Source organism: Podarcis pityusensis (genome assembly GCF_964106645.2).
Source record: "Podarcis pityusensis genome assembly, chromosome: 14".
Lineage (NCBI taxonomy): Eukaryota > Metazoa > Chordata > Lepidosauria > Squamata > Lacertidae > Podarcis > Podarcis pityusensis.
This window is the reverse complement of record NC_138039.1, coordinates 23,972,488-23,994,503: the sequence shown is the minus strand read 5'-3', so window position 1 is coordinate 23,994,503 and position 22,016 is coordinate 23,972,488. Positions and strand designations below refer to the sequence as shown.

The 22,016-nt window shown below is 47.0% G+C and overlaps 1 protein-coding gene across 4 annotated transcripts in view; it reads left to right on the top strand.

Annotated features, from left to right (window-relative positions):
- The window catches only part of CASKIN1 (CASK interacting protein 1), a 123,824-nt gene that overhangs the window by 4,779 nt on the left and 97,029 nt on the right, over window positions 1-22,016 (top strand). The window lies entirely within an intron of this gene.

The window sequence follows — 22,016 nt, the reverse complement described above, 5'->3', positions numbered from 1 at the left end:
TAGATGTCCCGGTTGGGCCGCTGTGTAGCTGAGGCACCCCTGCTGGCTCTGCCACACCCTGTGGCCAAACAGCTCCCTGCTTCCCCCTTTCCAGCCAAAGTTTATCTGGGCAGGGTGGAGAGATCAGCCATGCAGCTACCAAGATGACCTCTGTCCACCTCTGCAGCTCCAAGTTTGAGATGGTGCTTGGGCTAATCGCACTTGTCGGAAGGCAGCAGTCGTGGTGAGAAGAAATATGTGAGTCTGCTCAAGGTGACTGGGATGACTTTAAGAGAGGACTGGAGAAATTCATGGAGGCGAATGAGGCTGTCAGTGGCTACCAGCCATGTTGCTTACGTTCTCCCTCCACTGTTGAGGACCAGTTGCTGAGAATCAATGGTGAGGAGAGCACTGTGGTCAAGCTCAGGTCCTGCATTGAGGCTTCCCATTGGTTTATTTCATTTTTTTGCCTTTATACCCCACCTTTTCTCCTGGGAGCTCAAGGTAGTGCCTGTGGTTCTCTGCTTCCTAACTTAATCCCCGCAACAACCCTGTGAGATAGCTTAGGCTGAGAGAAGGCAGCGATTGGCCCAAGGTCACTAGGTGAGCTTTGTGGCCGAGTGGGGATTGGAACCCTGCTCTCCGGGGCCCTAGTCCAGCACTCTAACCACTACACCACATTGGCTGTCAGGGGTTGGTCACTGTCAAAACAGAATGCAGGATTAGGTTTGCCCTCGTAGGCCTGATCCAGCCATGTCACCCTTCTGTATAGTAGTAACTAGCATGGTGTCCTCCAGATTGTGTTGGACTCCAACTCCAGTACAGCATTTGAAATTCGCCAGGTGCATTTTGCACCTGGCTATTGACCACTTGCTTCCAAATGAAGATACCTGGGCATCAGGATGGCACCTGACATCTCTACCATCTGGAGGTGCATCCTGGGAGAACCACACACTAGCAACGCATCCTGCCGAATCTATCAGTTATATTCTATCTGCACAATTGGAATTCATTTCTGGAATCAAAATGTTTTTTTCTGTGCAGCCTGAGCAAGAGCAGTCACCATTAATAAAAAGAGGTCGGAATAGGCCAATATATATGTGTGGACTCTCCCTGGATCAAGTGACTTTTCTTCCTTAAGTTCTCAAAACTTTTAAACTAGCTCAAGGTAGTCATCAGAACTAGCCAGATGTTTAACTGAGAATCAATCACAGCCAGGCAACCCAGCCAGATGGGTGGGGGTATAAATAATAATAATAATAATTTGAAAAATAAGACTTACCCAGAAACGGCAACTAGACATTCCTTTTGGGTCCCTTCCAACTCTACAATTGTTTTTGTGGAGTTACAGTTCTGTGTAGAGTTGTATTCTATGATTCTGTGACCCCATTTTTAATACCCCTTGTACCTGCAAAAGTTTCACAGAGGCCACACTACTTCATGTACGATCTGCACATGTCCTGCAACTTCCCGCTGACACCCTGTAACTTTTCAGCTCACAGGCATGGCTTTGAGGCTTTGAGTTGTTCTTCTGAAAGTGGACCCCTCTGGACAGCAATGATGCGAGGGAAGCTTCTCAGAACAACTGACAAAGCAGAATGATATGAGGACAACCCAGCAGAAATCCACCCCCTAATGCACTATTATTGCACCAATGTCATGTTGCAGAAAACACCTGCAAAAAACCCACCACCGCACTGGAGGGGGCCACAGTCCAGCAACATCTGAGGAGGGGCATCACCATGGTGGCTGCTCCTGTGTTGGGAAGTTCAGCCTTGCAAATAAGTTGACCAGAAAGCGCTGGCCTCCAGGTTCTCTTACTCAGCTTCTGGCTGGAGTAACCCTGTGTTAGTCATTTGCAGCCTGCAGGAAAATAAATAAGAACCAGGCCTGGTAAATTTCCCCTGCCTGGAAGTGATCATGATTTAGCCACTGGCAACCAACTGATTGACTGCTCCGAAGCCACAGCTGCAGGGTCTCTGTGCCAGGACACGGGGGTGAGATTCAGGACCTAGTTAGCTGCAGTTGTACATCATGGTAACTTCAAGGGTGGGGAGCCTGTGACCCTAAAGATGCTGTTTGTTTGTTTGTTTGTATATTATTGATTGCATTTATACCCCACCTCCAAGGAGTTCAAGGTGGCATGAAGGGTTCTCCCCCTCCTTATTTAAACCCCACAACTACCCTGTAAGGTAGGTTAGGTGGAGAAGCAGTGGTTGACCCAAGGTCAACCAGGAAGCTGTATGGCTGAGTGGGGATTCGAACCCTGGCCTCCCAGGCCCTAATCCGATACACTAACCACTATGCTGCACTGGTTCTGTTGGAGTCCTGGCTCCTATCAGCTCCTGCCACCCTGGCCAATGGTCCAGAATGGTGAACTTTGGGAGTCCAACAGCCTCAGGAGGGCTACAGATTTCCCATCCTTGTGCTAAGTCATAGTTAAAAGTTTCCTGTGAAGAGGTGATCCCTCTGCTGCTAGCAAGTGGGAACAATGGACAAAGATCCCTGACATAACACTGGGGTTGTGGGTTGCTTCCCGCAGAAACACCAAGAACAAATTCTGGCTTCAGATAAAAAAACCACAGTCCTCAGTTTGGACGCAGTGCAAAGCCAAGGGCCATGGTTTGTTTCTCCCACTCTAGCAGCGTGGAGCAAAGCAGGGCACTCTGTTCATGCACAATAAACCTTTAACCACAGCTTACCATGAGGCGCAGACGCACTGTTCAGAAATGATCTGTTTGGGGATTGGAAATGTGTGGAAATGATTATTCTTATTTACAATAAAGGGCCTCATTATCGTACACATACCTTGCAGGTATTGACAATTTTTCTTTTGGGAAAGCTTTCTCCCCTTGAACTAGATACTCAGCAGATTTTTTCATCTTCAGATTGCAAACCTTGCTAATTCATACAACTGGGTAATAATACAATGGTTCCCACTCCACCCACCACATTGCTGATAATCTCCGCATTAGGAAGAGATTGTGACATGTAAGGTAGCTGTCCAAAATCTTATGAAGGTTGATTACAAAATGCACTCAGGGTTGGGGGGGGGGGGATCAGAAGTACACAGGTTCCCCCACCCCACCCCAGTATCAAAAATTTGGGAATTTATGAATTTCCACATTACTGTCTGCCTATACACCATATATTTAAAGCACACACATCCCAAGAATCCTGGGAGCCATCAAGGGTAGTGTGGGGTAAGCTTCAGTTCCCATGATACTTTGGCGGCAGGGTGTGGGTTTTAATTGTGCTTTTAATTCACTGTACACTGCTGAGAGTGCACTGACTGGCAGTAGCTCTCCAGGGTTTCAGGCAGGAGTCCCTACCTGGAGATGCCAGGGTTTGAACTCAGGACTTTCTGTATGCAAAGCAGATGCTTTGTCGCTGAGCTACAGCCCTCCCCCTGTGGTCATCTGTGTTTACATGCCCAGCTAACGCTGCGCTTGACATGGCTGCATGTGTGAATGGATGATATTTTCATGGTCAGAGAGTGTTCTCTGGGGATGGCCTCTGTCTCTTCCAGTCTGCCGTGGGAGCTTTGTTCTTTCACTGTCACTGGTAGGACCTGGGAAAGGCCGGAAGAATCACTCGCTGTTTCTTAGAAGTACAGTGGTACCTCGGGTTACAGACGCTTCAGGTTACAGACTCCGCTAACCCAGAAATAGTACCTTGGGTTCAGAACTTTACTTCAGGATGAGAACAGAAATTGAGCCATGGTGGCATGGCAGCAGCAGGAAGATTCATATTGCATTTAAAGGCAAACCGACCTAATTCACACTCCTTTAAAACAGTACGAGAACCGGAACACAGATTCACAGAGCTGGAAGGGACCACAAGGGTCATCTAGTTCAATCTCCTGCAATGCAGGAATCTTTTTGCAGAATGTGGGGCTGGAACACTTGACCCTGTCCCTGAGATTAAGAGTCTAATGCTCTATCAGCTGAACACAACCATCCTTTGAAATTTACACTTCTCTGAATTTTGCAGTGCAGCTCTCTAGCCAAGGAAGGTGTGCAAAAAAAAAAAAAAAAGGCCTATTCTAGGGCAGCTGTTCCAAAATTTTGGACTGTGGACCCCCAGCAGCCCATGAGCTTCATCAGGTGATCCACAATAGATATTCATGTTGATTTGTAATTGCATTTTTATTGCTTCTTTCCTTTCTTATGTTGTATTCTCATGTATTACAGTTTGAATTCCACGGAATGCAAATTGCAGTACAGTGGTACCTCGGGTTAAGTACTTAATTCGTTCTGGAGGTCTGTTCTTAACCTGAAACTGTTCTTAACCTGAAGCACCACTTTAGCTAATGGGGCCTCCTGCTGCCGCTGCCCTGCCGGAGCACGATTTCTGTTCTCATCCTGAAGTAAAGTTCTTAACCCGAGGTACTATTTCTGGGTTAGCGGAGTCTGTAACCTGAAGCGTATGTAACCCGAGGTACCACTGTACAAGAAAACACAATCTAGAAGAAAATGAAAGAAGCAATAAAAATGCAATTAAAAACTATCCATTGTCTAGCACAGCGCAGTACAATTGCTGCAACGGGCAGAAAAGTCGTTAGGTGGTCTGTTGAGACCCTCAGCAATTTTCAAGTGGTCCATGGGAGGGAAAAATTGGGACGCACTGTACTAGGGTAAAATGTGCATGTTAATGCGTATATTAGTGAAAGTAACCTACGAAAATGCATGGTGTTAGTGCTTCTTTTCTGGGGCGACTCAAGGGTACGCAGTATCAGCACCTTCTCTCCCCCCGTCCCCAGTTAAAATGTGGCATTTATTGTATAAGAACTTCATGTTGGGCACCGACACCTTTTTTCCTAAAACAAAAAAAATGCAGACTGAAGTAAAGATTGGAAGAACAAGAAACAGAGAGGAAATGAAACCAGCAGGTTCTTGTATCTGTGACTGCCTGGAATGTGTCCCTGGTCTGTGATGATGGCTGTAGTTTACCTGGATGGAGGATGGGGAGTTGGTAGTGGCTCCTAAAAGGTTTCCTAAGCGGGAATGTGGCCCTCCAGTTGGAAAAAAGTTCCAAACTCCAGGGCATGCCTTTGGTATGACCTGGCAGAATTCTTTGTATGTTTTTATGGGGAGGGCAGACAGGTGCTGCCCCCCCCCCGCCACTGCTTTGCCATGAAGTGCTCTCCTTGTTAGTCGTGCTGCTTGATTCTTCCCCTTTAATTGTCTTAAAGCTCCCAACAATCTCTTTAAAGCTCCCCAAAGCAGCTTAGCCATGATAGCTGCAGCAGGAGCCTGTCCTTACGTCGGGGCGATTATTTCTTGTTATTGTGTTTGAATGTTAAAGCTCTCTCGAACAATGTTTCTTGTTCCTACCGGAAAAGAGAGGTTTAAAGAGAGGCGTTTGTGTGCGCGCACATTGCAAAGGTGTGTCGGGTTCCTAGCGGGGAGGAAAGCGTGGGCCCAGGACCCTGCAGGCACAGACCCCACAAAGTCTGCTCCTGTCAAGCTCAGATGCTCAGGCAGAAAGGCCCCTTAATCGAGTTGGAAGTGTTTGCGTTAATCTGCCAGCCTCACTTGCAAGAGCTGGCGGGCTCAGATTTCTTGGAGGACTGTAGGACGGTGCGATCTTGTTAGAAGGTGAGAGCACAGGTGCCACCATTTACAGAAGGCTTTGCCAGTTTGCAGCAATGCTTCCTGGTGCAGGTTTTCTCCCCACCGTCCCACTTATCTGTTCCTAGCCAAACCTACCATTTATACAGCCAGGTTGCTCCCATCGGGATAGAGAAATGGAAGTCGTTCTTCACACAGCGCATTGTTAAACTATGGAACTTACTGCCACAAGAGGCAGTGGTGGTCACCAACCTTTGGACGGTTTCATGGAGTGGCTACTAGCCGTGATGGTTATGCAATGCGTCCATGGTCAAAGGCAGCGATGCTTCTGAATACCAGTTGTTGGAAACCACAGGAGGGGAGAGGGCTCTTGTGCTTGGATCCTGCTTGCGGGTTTCCTATCCCATTGGGGTATCTGGTTGACCTCTGTGAGAACAGGATGCTGGACTAGGTGGGCCATGTGAAGAGTTCACTCGTTTTCTCCATGCAAGATGAATGTTCAGATCCAGTAGTGAATACACTCCGCACTTATGGAGAGAGTTTGTTTGAGAGAGGAGGGCAAGGCATCTTCATCGCCAGGATGATGTTGGTTTCTGTATCTTACAATGTTGGGACATCATTGCTTGTCGCCCCTTGAAAACTCAATGGGCTCTGCTACCCAGAGAGAAATGGCTGGGGCCTTTTCAAAAGCTGCGTCACTTGTGGGCAGTCTCTGGGCCCCTAGCTCAGTGGTAGGGTATCTACCTTTTATACAGAAGGTCCCAGGTTCAATTCCTGGCATGTATCTCCAGGTAAGACTAGGACATTCTGGAGAACTGTTGCCGGTCAGTGTGGCCAACACCAAGCTTGAAGGACCAGTATTGTGGCTCATTATAAGGCAGGGGCCACGTTCCTAATAACAGGGTGTGAAATTCACATGCTCAGTAAAAATAATGCATCTCTCGGGACCAAACAGCATTCACAGTGCAGCAAACGCTCAGGCTGGAGTTGAATCAATCGGTCAAATTTTGAGGAAGAGCTTTGCCTTAGTGGGATCTCCTCCAACTCTACAATTCTGTGATTCCATGAAAATGTTGCACACTGTCTCTGTGCCGTCTTCCATGCCATAGGTGAAGATGAGAGTCATTCCTTCCCTTCACAGCATGAGGATAGAGCTATGAATGGCAGTGCCTTAACCGCTTCTGAAGGGGCATTGGAAATAGGGCAGGCGAGGGTTAACTGCTGAAGCTCTCCTAGGAATAAGTGGCTGCTGTTTGGAGTGGGAAGATGCTCAAGGTAGCTAAAAAAAACTTCCCTGGGCATGGCCGGAGGGCTGGTGATGCAGAAACCCAAGGGAAGGCAAGCAGGTCTGGGTCTGAACAGAAGGACAGAGTCTGTCTGGAAATCCCATAAAACCTGCCTTTGAGTTTCAGGCTATGGAAAGAGTCAAAATAGATTTGAGTGGGCAGCCGAGGAGCACTGCATGATGGGTTTTGATGTCTTTGTGACCTTTTTGCATTTGAGGTTTCCATCAATTGCACTGGACACCTGTTGCTGCTGACTGAACGGCTCCCTTGAATTATGATCTCTCGATTTCTTGTGCAGCTTGACTTCTTCCAGCTTTTGAGGGGTGTTTGTGTGTGAATGTGGGATGGATGGATGCAGCCAAGGGGTCAAGAGGGGCAGTTTCCAATGATGGAGACAGGTTGCATCCCACCGCCCACTTTCACTCTTCAAAGCCATTTCATTTGCCTAGCTGAATAATGCAGAGGCTTATAAATATGCAGATGCCAAACTCTCTATTCCTTTGGGATCCAGGTTGTTCATAAAAGCGCGACACAGATGCTGCGATACAGCACACCCACAGGATTGGAATGTGCTCTCCTTCTTAGCGGAGGTGAAGGAATGTGCAAGCAAAGGAGAGGCGAAGGAACAGCTCAGTTTATTTCACTTAATATTTATTTCATAAAATTGGTATACTGCCTAATTGTCAAAACAAACAGACTTCAAAGTGGTTTGCCAAAAAGAATAGAACAACAAAACTATTGGCAAAAAAACAACCATTGAAAACCTTCAAAAAATAATTAACATTAACAATAAGATAAAAACCAGATTAAAACACATGTCAACAGCAGTGTTAGAAATTAGCCAGGTGCAAGGCGCATTTTGTGACCAGTGTAGGTCTAGTTGTGACCACGTGGAGATCTCTGGATGTTGGCGACTGAGGAAAGCAAAATGTCGCTTAGAGAACGATCTGAAATATTTCATTGAAGCTTGAATTTGTTTTATTCTGGATCGTTTTATTTGATGTTTTAAGGTGTTGTAAACTGATTTGAGATTTTTTTTTTAAATGTAAAGCGATATAGAAATTAAATGAATAAAAATAAGAATAAGAAACCTCACCACGAAAAAGCACCCAGACAAACAGCTGTCTGATTTGTTGCAACCATTGTATTCTTATGTTCCCAGATCAGCAAAAGGTGATGGGAAAAGCCAGTTTACTGCAGCAAGACTGTAGATTAGGATCTGACATCCTTCTTAGGCCTTTGCCAAGTGGAAACTGTTCTTCCGAACTAGAACAATGGCTCCTCTGCCCAAATCAACCTCTCTTTGAGAAAGTTATTGTTGGCCCAATGTTGACTGGGAGGAATGTGCCAAAGTTTTCTTTTACTTCCCAATTAAGCTGTTCACAAATGATCTGGAGTTAGGGGTGAGTGGTGAGGTGGCCAAGTTTGTAGATGGCCCCAAATCGTTCAGGGCGGTTAAAGCAGAAAGGGATTGCAAAGTGCTCTGAAAGGTTCTCTCCAAGAATGGGAAGGAAAATGGCAAATGCAAAAAACCCTAACTTCACTATTGACATCTGAACTAGCAGTGATGAACAGGAAGGAGATATTGAGGTCAAGGTGGATAGCTTGGTGAAAGGGTTTGAGAGCGCTGTTAGAAATTAGCCAAGTGCCAGGCACATTTTGTTTTATTTGATGTTTCAACATGTTGTAAACCACTCTGAGATTTCTTCCTTATAATATAAAGCAGTATAGAAATGAAATTAACAACAGCAACAATGATAATAATAAAATTTTACCAGGGGGAAAACCCAGCCCCTAGATGTTCCATTATGGTGCCTATAACCTAGGTTTAAGGAGCCATTCAGGGAATAGCTTATATATCTGACACTGCTTTAAATCAGTGGTTCCCAAACTTTTTGGGGCTACCCTGCTTGGTTCCACAAACTCATCCCCAGTTCCATAGCTTATAAAAAGCATGATTCAGAATAGTGATTTGCACGACCCAATAAGGAATATAACAATCCAATATCATTCAAAACAGTAACCATTAATTGCACATTTGTTGAAAACCCCGTTTAACCGATTCTGCGATGCCTGCTCTTAAACCCTGGAGAGCCGCTGTCAGTCAGTGTAGACAGACCTGAGCTTGCTGAGCCACTGCCCTGACTTTGGTGTAGGGCAGCTCCAAATGCCCATTTGCATGCAGAGTATTGAGTGTGAACGTAAATCCGAGCCTTCCTTCGCCGGCAGTCTTCAGGGGAGTCTGCGCTTCCCTCCCAGCCAGCCTCTGTTTCCAAACCTGTCATGTTCTGTCTCTGCTGGTTGAGGGAACCCTCCATTCTCTTGCGGCTGTCAGTTAATTCTGGGTTTCCTCGTTCCATTTGATCACTTTAATAACTTCCTCCTCCGGCAGCCGTGTTTAATGAAACCCAGGGAAAGCTTTGCAGAGCTCTGAATGTTCTCCTTGTGACGTTGTGGCAGAAGTGTATCTTGCAGGCAGCAGTGATGGGAGCTGGCAGTGATGGGGTGGTCCAAATTCTGATAGGAGGGAACTGGGGTCACTGGTTGTGTGTGTGTGTGTAGAGGAGGATGTTATTGGTGTAAGTTTTCATTTTCAAATGAGAGGCCAAATTTGTTGCTCTTTTCACAGCTGCCATGCGAGAGTCGAGCCACTCATGGTATAGAATCATAGAGGTAAAAAAAAGGTAAAGGACTGTTAAGTCCAGACAATGGCGACTATGGAGTCGCAGCGCTCATCTCGCTTTCAGGCCGAGGGAGCCAGCATTTGTCCACAGACAGCTTTTCAGGGTCATGTGGCCAGCAGGACTAAATCTGGTGCAACAGAACACTGTGACGGAAACCAGTGTTTACCTTCCCGCCCCAGCAGTATCTATTTATCTACTTGCACTGGTATGCTTTTGAACTGCTAGGTTGGCAGGAGCTGGGACAGAGCAACGGGAGCTCACTCCGTCATGGGGATTCGAACCGCCAACCTTCCGATCGGCAAGCCCAAGAGGCTCAGTGGTTTAGACCACAACACCCCCCGTGTCCTAAGAATCATAGAATTGTAGAGTTGGAGAGGGACCCTTAAAGGTCATGCAGTGAACTCTCTGGAATGTAGGAATCACAGCTAAAGAATCCATGGCAGGTGGCCATCTAACTCCTGCTTAAAAACCTCCAACAGACAACCACCGTCCAAGGGAGTCCATTCTGCGGTCGAACATTTCCTGCCATCAGAAAGCTTTTCCTAATGTTGAGTCAGAATCTCCTTCCTTGTCATTTGAATCCATTGGTTTGGATTCCTCTGGAGCAGCAGAGCTTCCTTCCTTGGAGGTTTTTAAACAGAGGTTGGATGGTCAGGGATTCTTTAGCTGTGTTGCAGGGGCTTGGACTAGGTCCCTTACAACTTTACAGTTCTGCGATTCTGTGAATGATAAACCAAGCATGATTCTGTAATGGAAGTAGAGGGGGTGGGTAGGTTAGGAGCTCTATGGGCTGAAGTTCTAACTTTTTGTTATTGAGGAGAAAGCAAGGGGTGCCAGCTGTGCCTTTGCCCTTGACCGCGGGGCTGCTCCTTCCTTCAGAGAAGGTGGAATTCCAGATTGTCAAGACTCCTCTCCTGGTGCTGTTCCTCTCTCCCCTTGCTGAATTGCCTCCTTTTGTAAAAAGAATGATGCTACATGATTTATCCTGCTGCTGAAATAATTGGACAGTACACTAACAAGCACAGCAGGCGATCTGGAGAGATGTGTTGTTCAAATATTGGGGGGGGGGGGGGGCGCCAGTCAAAACCAAACTCCTGAGAACCTCTGGAGGAACCTCTGGAGTGCTGGCCAAATCCTGCCCTCCAGACCTCGCTGTCTGGCCCTCCAGACCCTCTCACTGACCTGGTTTAACACACCCTTCGTCCATGTTCCTGTGGGTCTTCTGCCGGGAGGCAGATGCTCTCATTGCTGGAGATTCAGGGTTCTGTCACCAGGGGGTGAGAGAGGAGTTGGGCCCCGTTTTGCCTTCACCCCCTTGGCAGTTTGATCTGTCTGATAATGATGGACAGTTTATTAGCACATAGAATCATAGAACTTCAGAGTTGGAAGGGACCTAAAGGGTCATCTACTCCAACCCCTGGCAATGTTGGAATCACAGCTACATATATACATATATTTTAATAATGATGATGATTTACTATTAATTTTTAATTTTCAAGTACACAAATAGATCTATTTATTATGTAGGTGGAGACAGTAAAATGGCTTCCAAACATCTTGTTTGGTACCTTGCCTCCATTTTGTAATTGTATTGGGTCACGGATACCATTACCTGTTTATTCATTAAATAAGTTATACAGCAGCAGCATCCTTAGACTAGATTAAAAATAAAGAAATAATCAGTCTTATTAGCACAGTGGGATAATCCTCTGTCGCCTGTCTTCAGGTGTCATAGAATTGTTTATATTTACTCTTCCTTTCGATAGGCAATGAAGTTTCCTGTTATCAGTAGATCCCAGACCTTTGTGGATTAGTGTGTGTTGTACGCAGAAGAGCAACTCTGAACATGTGCAAAGTAGTTACAGCCTCCCTGCACATAGAGTAGGGTTGGCAAAACTTATTTCCGAGTTTCATTCTGGGCAGAATTCGGAGGGCCAGTGGTGGGTTTGGCTGAAACAAGAGAGGATGGAACAGCGGCTGCCAATCTTTACCTTTTTTCTGAATTTTTTTTTTATTAATTTTTCATTAATAACAATCCAATGGAGGTCACATTAATACAATGCCAAATCAAGTGCAATACCCTAGCTTTGACACACCCTTGTCTGTCCTCCCTCTGTCATCAGAGTTCAAGCACACATTGCAAAGAGTTGGTCTGGATGACCCATGAGGTCCCAGGCAAGGAAAAACACTTGGTGTGTGATGCAAGGCCAGTCCGGGGTGTGTGTGGCCTGTGGAGTATTCCAAGGGCCTGATAGAGTGGTCTTGAGGGCCATATTTCGCCGCATAGAGAGTATAGCTTCCAAGTCAGAGAGAGCAGTTTTCGGAAAAGGATGGGCCTTGCCACCTCCTTTGGTTAGAAAACAACCCCAGTGGATCATGGGAGCATGGTAGTGGCCAAGCTGTGACTGGTGACTCTTGGCAGTTGTCTGCATGGTGTGTTCCTAGCAGAGTCTTCGGCACTGGAGACCTGCCCTCCCTGCAGAGTTGGCAGGCCACCCTTTCTTGCCTCATCCTTTCCTTCCCAGGCACATGTTAGAGGGAGGGGGAGTCCAGGCCAGCCCGTTTTGGGTGTCTCTCTCCCTAAGTTGGGACGCCTGGTGTGTTCTGCCCTGCTCCAAGTTCCAGGCTGGCTGACTGGCTGGCTGGGAGGTGGAATTAGTCAGCCCAGGCAAAACAGGGGAGTCATTGTCTCTTTCCCTGCTGCTCTGGAAGCCGGGAACTTCTTGCTGTGGCAAGGTGCAAACATCCAGGCCATGGCATTGATGGGGCTGACAAATAGGGGACGGCCAATGGATACAGGGATACAGCTGTCCTTGGAGTGTACCACTTTAGGCCTGTAGGGGAGGGTGTGTGTTGCGTTTTCGGACCCTCCCTTATGGAAGCACCCCCTTGCAAACAGAAAACCATCGTGTCAGGAGGGAGACAGGGTTGGTTCCCCCCCCCCTGTTTTTCTTCATGCAGGGAGGTGTTGGGTTTTGTTTTCTTCATTGGGGAGGCATTCAAAAATGCAGCGCACACACCACTACCCTCGGCAGTCTGAAGTGGCACAGTCCTGAGAAAGGTTCCCCACAGCATTAGCCAATCTGGTGCCCTCCACAGAATCATAGAGTTGGAAGGGACTCAAAGGGTCCTCTCGCCCAACCCCCTGCAATCCAGATGTTTTGTACTGCATCTCCCATGGGTGTTGGCTGGGGCTGATGGGAGTTGTAGTCCCAAACATCTGGAGGGCACCAGGCTGTCAAATGCTGTTTTACCCAGGAGGACTCCCCTGCTGAGTGCCCTAGTCCTGCCACTCACCACCTGGCCTAGGATGGGGCCTGACAGGCTCCTTAAAGGACTGCTGCCGTTGCTGCTGGACAGAGAGGGCTCCTTTTTGTTGTTTTTTAAATTGCTGTTATTTTTTACCTTTGTCATTTTAAACTGTGATATTAATGCTGTATTCTTAGTTTTAGATTTTATGTGGAAATTGTTTCCCATTTGGTTGCGTATTTTTTTGATGTGGTTTATTTATTGTTTATGACTTTTGTAAATATGTAACTCTTGTCATGTTGTAAGCAGCCTTGAGCATTGTTTTTAATTGTGGAAAGGCAGCATACAAGTAAAATGATGATGATGATGATTTACCACTTTCTTCTAGGGACATTGGTGTAGGGAAGTATTCACGGGGTGACAGAGGATGACAAGGGGGTGGGGTGGGGGTCAGTGCACAGGAACCAGAGCAGCAGGACCCATCACAAGAGTCAGAGGGACCCCTGTTCTCCATGAAAATGGCAGGCTCTGAGGCATAGGGAGCAGGCAAGGGCCCACAGCCCATCTCCCTAACTGCCCAGGTGGGGCTTGCTAGCTCTGGGAGGAGGGGTGTGATTCCTCAGCTGGAGTTGGCTTGGACAGGTGAGGGTCATAGGCCTCATCAAGCCCAGATGCTACAATCAGCGTGCAAGTTATAAAAGGGCAGCAGAGCTGAGGTGCTGTGTCTGCTCAACCGTCCCTGTTGATGGATCTCAGCTTGGCTGCTGCAGTCTCTGGGGGACTGTGCTTTGGTCTGGACTTTGGAGATTGGATTGACCCCAGACGGGGGACCTGACATACCAAATTGCTGCCAGGTAGGCTGGGGTTCAGGACAGAGTGGCTCTCCAGGTCTTTCCCAGCCCTACCCAGAGATGCCACCAGGGACTTGAACTTCTGCATGCCAAGCGGGTGCTCTGCCACTCACTTCCTTTTCTGCTCCTAAAAAATAAAGATTTTAATCCTCATGATCTGCCACTGAGCCCTGGCCTTCTTTATCTGCCGAGCATATAAATTAGGCCTCACCTATTTAGGTTCTGGCTGTGGGTGTAGCTGTGTGTGCAGTGTATATATTTCTGTGCAAAGACAAGTATCAACTTTGACTGGTGCTTGTTAATGACGCAACCAGTTTGCCAGAGCATTTGTTGACTGTTAATACCACACTTCCGGCAGTTATCCTGGCTTTATGGTGGGTATTGCTGTATGCATCGTTTTTAATGCATTGTTTTTATTCAAAATGTTGACTGGGGCCGATGGGAACTGTTTTTATTTTATGTCGTGAAATTCATACAATGAAATGATCGATAGGAAAAATCGACAGCAATAATTTAAGACTTTCAAAAAGTTAAAATAGCAATAGACTAAAAGCAGATTAAAACTTGCATCAACTTTCCAAACATCTGGGTGGGCTTGTCTAAACAAAATTGTTTTTAGCGGGCATTGAAAAGACTACAGCGAATGTGCCTGCCCGATTTCAATAGGCAGGGAGTTCCAGGGTGTAAGTGCTGCCACAGTGAAATACTGATTTCTTACAAATGCAGAATGGGTATTGTGTGGCACCTGTAGCAGTGCCACTTTCACAGATCAAAATGGTTGAGTAGGCATATATGGGTAAGGCAATCTCATTTGAAACATCTGGAGGGCAGCAGGTTGAGAAATCTGGAGTCCTTTGACCAAGGGAGGAGGATTTAGAAGGCCGTTTGGAATGGCACTCCTTGCTGAGGCAGGGAAATAACAGACACTCTAGAATCTGCATAGGGCCATGCTTGGGTGAATTATTGGCATGAAAAGGACACTGTGGAAGGGGAGATTGTGTTTGCTAAATTCTCTTGCCTTTTTTTAAGAGCACCCATAGTCTTGGCTACAGTTTTGTTCTTCTGTTCACCTTTGATTTTTGGAAGCCCCATATTGATGATTTTGCCGCATGAAGCATGGGACTCCCTGCCTTATGACAATTCTTGATGCTGCTGATGCCCTATGAAGGCAAGAGACAGATCTCGCAAGGATCCCTGCAGGGCCAGTGGCCTCAGGGAGCCACTGGTCAGTTGAGCCTGAATGCATAGCTTCCAGGAGCTCCATAAGCTTGTTCATCTTCCCCGTTCTAGAGGCTGATTTTCTTGGGGTGCTGTGCAAGGTGAAAGGGGACACCAAGTTAGAGGCACCCTTTAGGCTGCTGCATCCCGAATCACAATCCTGTTTGGGCAGCTTGAAAAGTTGTGAGTCAGGCTCCAAAAATATCCCATATAAGTGGCTTTAAAAACAGGATGAGCCTGGTTGGGTTTTTTCTTTTTCTTTTTCCTATTTTCTAATGCATTTTCTTGGTGGTTTTCAAGAGGTTTGAAAGGAGACTGGGATTTTTGAGCTACTCTCTGTAGCCGTGTCTCTGCACGAATTGGGGGCCTCTTAAATGGAAGGAGGCAGGCAGGAGTGAGTTCAGAGGAAGGGGAAGGAGAGATATATACATTCTAAAAAGGGTTTAGAAAGCAAGAGAATTTGGGGAGAAAGAAGCCTTGTTTCATTTGTGTGTCCATTCTGCGTAAACAGTGAAGGTTGCATTCTGCGTGGTTCAGGTTGCATGACTCAGCCTTGCACTGTTGTCATAGGATGCTCTGGAGACCCGAGGCCGCGTCTGTCAAATTCGGTGTTTTTCAAAGGATGCCGCAACTCCGTCCCACTCAGTCAACAGAAAGGCCTTTGAGCTCGGGTTACTAAGGAAACTCTGGGAGGGCTGGGTGAGCAAATCGTCAGCAGTGTTGTTAGGCAGCTGGGGAGTGCGGAAACCCTGGCAGGGACTGGGGGAGATCTTCTGGGGTTGTAGCTCTCCAAAGGGAATCCTAGCTGATCGCAAGCTGTAGTGGGTGCAATTCTCCCTCCCCTTTCTTTGCCCTTTACGGTGTCTGGATCAGCCTTCACCAACCTGGTGCCCCTCCAGAGGTTTTGCACTGCAAGTCATAAGAACATAATTTAATAAGAGCCTCCTGAATCAGGGAAATGGTCCATCTAGTCCAGCAACTTCTCAGAGTGACCAAATACCTAGGAATCTAGATAGACTGCACCTGGATCTGGAGGTTCCATAAGAACATAAGAAGAGCCTGGCTGTTCAATCAGGGCAATAGTCCATCTGGTACAGCATCCTGATCTCACAGTGGCCAGCCAAATTCCAGTGGGAAATCTGCAAGCAGGAACTGAGCATCAGAGCACTCTGCCCTGCTGTGGCTTCCAGCAGCTGGTGTTCAGGAGCAATGGCGCCTCCAAATGTAGAGGCAGAGCGTAGCCTCTGTCATGGCTCATAGCCACTGATAGCCTTATCCTCCTCAATGAATATTTCTAATCCTCTTTTTAAGTAATCCAAGCTGGTGGTGACCATCATTGCCTCATGCAGGAGCGAGTTCCAACGTTTAGCTACGTGCTGCATGAATAAGTCACTTATTTGTTTGCCCTGTCATGCTAGCTGGGGAAATGGGAGTTGTAGTCCAAAACCTCTGGAGTGTACCAGCTTTTGGGACAGCCAAGCTATACAATTCAAAGTGTTGGTGCTGACCTTTAAAGCCCTAAACAGCCTTGGCCCAGTATACCTGAAGGAGTGTCTCCACTCCCATCATTCAGCCCGGACACCGAGGTCCAGCTCCGAGGACCTTCTGGCGGTTCCCTCACTGTAAGAAGTGAGATCACAGGGAACCAGGCAGTGGACGTTCTTGGTAGTGGCGCCCGCCCTGTGGAATCCCTCCCATCAGATAGTAAGGAAATAAACAACTATCTGATTTTTAGAAGACATCTGAAAGCAGCCCTGTTTAGGGAAGTTTTTAATGTTTGATCTTTTATTGTGTTTTTAATATTCTTTTGGGAGCCGCCCAGAGTGGGCGGGATATAAATATTATTATTATTATTATTATTATTATTATTATTATTATTATTATTTATTATATTCATTTTATTGGAGAGCAAGTGCATCGAACAGAGAGAGCAGCCCAGTGTGTGTGGCTGAACTGCATCTTCTGCAACAGGACAGGCTTGCATATGAGGACATAGGAATGTGCATCATATGAAGTCTCTTGAAAACGATCTGTTAGCAAGTAGTGAAGAAGATGCCTCTTAGGCAAAGCATGGACTATATCTATAGTATCATAGAATTGTAGGGGGTCATCTAGTCCAGCATTTTGCAATGCAGATTCTATGACCCAAAATAGTGGAACGTAGGAAGTTGCCTTTTATGTTGAACCAGGCCACTGGTCCCATTGGGCTCAGTATTGTCTGCACCATGTTTTCCAAACTTGTGTTTCCAGCTGTATTCAGACTATAATTCCTATCATCCCTGACCACTGGTCTTGCTAGCTAGGGATGATGGGAGTTGTAGTCCAAAAACAGCTGGAGACCTAAGTTTGGGAAACGCAGTGGCTCTCCAGGGTTTCAGAGCAGGCTCTTTCCCAGCCCTTCCTGGAGATGCCGGGGTTGAACCACCATGCAAAGCAGATGCTGGACCACTGAGCTATAGAACGTAGCAGCTGCCTTATTCCATGTCAGACGTCTTGGCCCATCAAGCCCAGTACTGACTACAGTGGCTCTCCAGGGGTTTTCCGACAGCTCGGCAGCCTCCTGCTGAGCTAGAGCTGTAGTGCACAGCATCTTCTGTTGTTCTCTATATTTTCTTATTTTATTTTCTGTACCCGCCCTTCGTCACCTAGATGGCTGGGATGGCTTCCAAACTTCTGTACATGAAAACTATAAAAATACAGCAGTTCACAATGGAAACCAGCTTGAAACTTCAGCCAATGGGCTTGGCTAACACCTCTGCCCTGATGTTGCTGGCGCTTCTGGGTGGCAAGCAGCGAATGGAAGTGGGGCTGGTCGCTTTCAGCTGGGCAGTTTGGGGCATCGTTTACAGGGCGGAGGAATAGGCCTTGTTTCTTTCACCCACATCTTTTTATGGAGCTTCGCTTGAATGTAAAGCCCCGAGATCCTAAACACAGCTGTCTAATAAGCTTAAAGATACTTAATTTTTAATTGGAGAGGCTTTAATAATTTATCTTTCAATATCGATAAAATCAAGTGCAAAGTGTTCTAGGAATCCCAGTGGCTTTGCTTTGGCCAGAATGTTGGAAGGCAGGAACAAGGACACCTTCTTAAGGAGCAATTGGGCAGGATGTCACCTTGGAAGTCACAAGTTCTCCCAAAGAATTCTGGGAGCTGCAGTTGGTTAAGGGTGCTAAAGGTCATTAGGAGACTGCTGTTCTCCTCACAGAGTTACAGTTATCAGAGTGGATTAACCATCAATCCGTCTTCTGAGAGAACTCTGGGAATTGTCACTGTGGGAGGGGTATAGGGGTCTCCTAACAGCTCTCAGCAACCTTAACAAATGACAACTCCCAGAATTCTTTGGGGGAAGCCATGACTGTTTAAACTTAGAGCATCATCATAGTGCTTTAAATGTATGATGCAGTTGAGGCCCTTGTCTCCATCCTGCAGGGTTTATTTTAATCAAATACAGTACTGCATTTTGATACTTCCTCCCTCAAAACAACAACAACAGCTTCAGTCAAAATTGTGACAAAGAATGACTTAGTTGTGTGTTAATATGATAAACTAGGCCTACATCTCCCATCAGTCCAAGCTGATGTGGCCATTTTGTATGACAATATGGACCAGCACCAACCAGCATGACTAAGCATCTGGAGGAGGACTAAGGTATGGAAGGCTCAGGTATTGCCTCTTCTGACTGAGATTTCACCAGCAAAAGGGTCTAAGAACCTAAAAAGAGCCTGCAGGATCAGGCCAGTGGCCCATCTAGTCCAGCATCCTCTTTTCACAGTGGCCAGCCAGGTGGGAAACCTTCCAGCAGCACTTGAGCACAAGAGTCCTCTCTCCTCCTGTGGTTTCCAGCAACTGGTATTCAGAAGCATTGGTGCCTCTGGCCATGCATGGAGGCAGAGCAGAGCTGTGCTGGCTAGTAGCGATCAATATAGCTCTCTCCTCTTCCAGTGGGCTTTTCCCTTACAAGACACCTGGAGATGCTTCTAGAAACCATACCTGGTTCATTCTAAATGGCAACTGAGGGCTCTGGTCCTGAGCCTGAGTTGCTCCCCCCTCTGCAGATGTGAAAATGTGTCCCTCTTCCTGCTTGTTATATGGATGAAAGAAACCGTGTAATTGCTCTGGGCACACTCTCTTCCCTCCCCTTTCCTGCCACAAGGGTGGTAGATAATAGGCCAGGACCCAGAAACGATGTGGGACGTCCGGTGGGGGGGCTCTTTTGTGCATGCTGCCTTTGTCTGAGCAGCGCCCATTGAGGATCTCTGAATGTAGGTCATGCGTAGATGAGAGAAAGAGGAACGGAGAGCGTGCGCAAGAGAGAGAGAGAGAGAGCACTCTGTCCTGGAAAGCAGAAGCCTAGGAAAAGAGGAGAGGCTGTCGCCCCTGAGTCCTGCTTAGAGGCTTCCCTTTGGGGCAGCCGGTTGGCCACTGTGAGAACAGGATGCTGGACCAGATGGGCCCCGTTTGGCCTGCTCCATCAGCCAAGCTTTTTTTTACGTACTTATGGGGCCTCCAGGTCCAGACACAGTCTATCTTAACTCCTAGGTTCTTAGGGGCATTTGGCCACAGTGAGAAGAGGGTGCTGGACTAGATGGGCCATTGGCAGGGCTCTTGTTACATTCTTAGGAGGCGGTCCCAATGCCCACATTGCATTTGTTGTGTGTGGATCAACTTGGGTGTTGGGGTCAGCGCTCAGTGTTGACATGGTTGGGCCTGTGCTGAGGAACCTAGTAGGTCCCCCCTGACAAGACCCCTCCCAATCATACTCCCTCTCTGCACCATTGCAATCTGGTTGTTTGCTCACCTGCGTCTGGTGCAGACAAGATCAGGGGCAGGGAACCTTTTTGGCCTGACAGTCCTGATCTTTGTGTTTCCCCCTCCCCATGGGACAATTTGGATAAGTGGCTGAGGCCACTGTCTGCCAGTCACCTGGTGTCATGATGACATCAAGTGACTGAAGAGGTGGTCCTTCCTACCTGTCAAAGTTGACCCTCATGGGTGGGGGTGGGGATCTGCTTCAGTATGCCGATCCCTATCACCCAGTAGGACTGAATCCTACCCATTGGCTTTGGGTAAGTAAAAAGTGGCCATAAGTGTTTTTCGGGTGGGGAAATGACTTCGCAGGTCAGATTGGACCTCCTGGTTGGCCAAGATTGGTCCATAGACCAGAGGTTCCCTGTCCCTGTTCTGAATCATATACAGTGGTACCTCAGGTTAAGCACTTAATTTGTTCCGGAGGTCCGTTCTTAACCTGAAACTGTTCTTAACCTAAAGCACCACTTTAGCTAATGGGGCCTCCTGCTGACGCCGTACCGCCGGTGCATGATTTCTGTTCTCATCCTGAAGCAAAGTTCTTTACCTGAAGCACTATTTCTTGGTTAGCGGAGTCTGTAACCTGAAGCGTCTGTAACCCGAGGTACCACTGTAATCATAGAACTGATGGCCAAGGGGCTACCTAGTTCAACCCCCAATTAACTTTTGTTTATATCTTCTGTGCATACACAAATGATGATTGTCCAGTGGTGCAGGATGCCTTACATGAAAGCTCTCACACTGTGCTATTCTGAATGAGTAAAGCCTCGTCTTAAAAAGACATTTCGTTCCATAATAGTAGTCGTACAAGTAATAATATTCATAGGGGGTTTTTTGTGTTGTATTTGGTTTTTTACTTGTTCTTAAAATTTTTAATTGAAGAACAGTCTGGGGGTGGGAAGGTCTGAACAGAAGAAAACAACCAGCGCTTTTGGGTTTTCACAGCTCCCAGCCAAAAGTGTTTTAACGCTCCCTCTCAGTCACCCAAGCTGTGAACAGTCTGCCGGTTTGCTGATTTCTTGCTAAGCACAAATCTCCTCGCTGCAGCACACCAGGAATTTGTGAAGGTGCCTCAGCACCCAATGTTGGATGGCATCTGTCTGTGTCGGGAGACAGTGGAAGGGTGTGGTGAAGTCAAACCTCTGCAAAGTTACAGCACCTGCTGTGGATGTAGAGACCAATACAGGAGAGACGATGATTTTGTTGCAGCTGGGGCAGATAAAGGCGTCCGGTTGTGCTGATGCAAATGTACAGTGGTGTTTCTTCTCCCTCTCTGGTCACTGCTGTGGGATGCATGACCTGCTTCTCTCCAGGCGCTGTAGCCGTCTGCAAGGGATTCCCACATGGCGGAAGTCCCAGGAAAGCCTGAGGGAGATAATTGGCTAGGACTTAATGGGTCGATCTCTGTGGCAGCCTAATTGGACAGGCCTTTAGGACTTGCTGATCAGAAGGTCGGCGGTTCGAATCCCCGTGACGGGGTGAGTTCCCGTTGCTCGGTCCCTGCTCCTGCCAACCTAGCAGTTCGAAAGCACATCAAAGTGCAAGTAGATAAATAGGTACCGCTCTGGCGGGAAGGTAAACGGTGTTTCCGTGTGCTGCTCTGGTTCGCCAGAAGCGGCTTAGTCATGCTGGCCACATGACCCGGAAGCTGTACGCCGGCTCCCTCAGCCAATAAAGAGAGATGAGCGCCACAACCCCAGAGTCGGCCACGACTGGACCTAATGGTCAGGAGTCCCTTTACCTTTACCTTTAAGCCAGTCTTGTGTCATTTGGCCAGCTGCTTCTGCTTCAGGTGGTGGTGGAAACTGATGCTTGGAGGTAACCGAGGGGTGGGGAAGAAGAGGAAGCGTCAAAGGTCAGTGGCAGAGCCCTTGCTTTGAATGCAGATGGTTCCACCATCCTTTAGATGGAGGATGAATGATACTTTGTTTAGGAATGAAGAATTTATTAAGAAGGCCCAAAGAACTTTGAGAGACTATTTTGAGATAAATATGAGCACTACTGTGGAAAAAAGAGTAATCTGGGACGCAAGTAAAGCTGTCATGAGAGGATTTTTGATACAACAGAATGCAATTAAGAAGAGAATGCAAAATGAGAAAAAAGATAAAATCTTGGAAAAAATAAAGGAAGGGGAGAAGAAATTGAGGGTGAAACCAAAGTCCCAGGAGATTTTGAAAGAGATAAAGTTATATCAAGTACAATACATGAAAATGATGAATCAGGAAATAGAATGGAAGATTAAACAGATGAGAGAAAAGACATTTGAATCGGCAAATAAGTGTGGTAAATTGTTGGCTTGGCAAATGAAAAAAAGACAAAAACTTAATACCATTACGAACTTGGAAGTAGAAGGAAAGAACATACAGAAT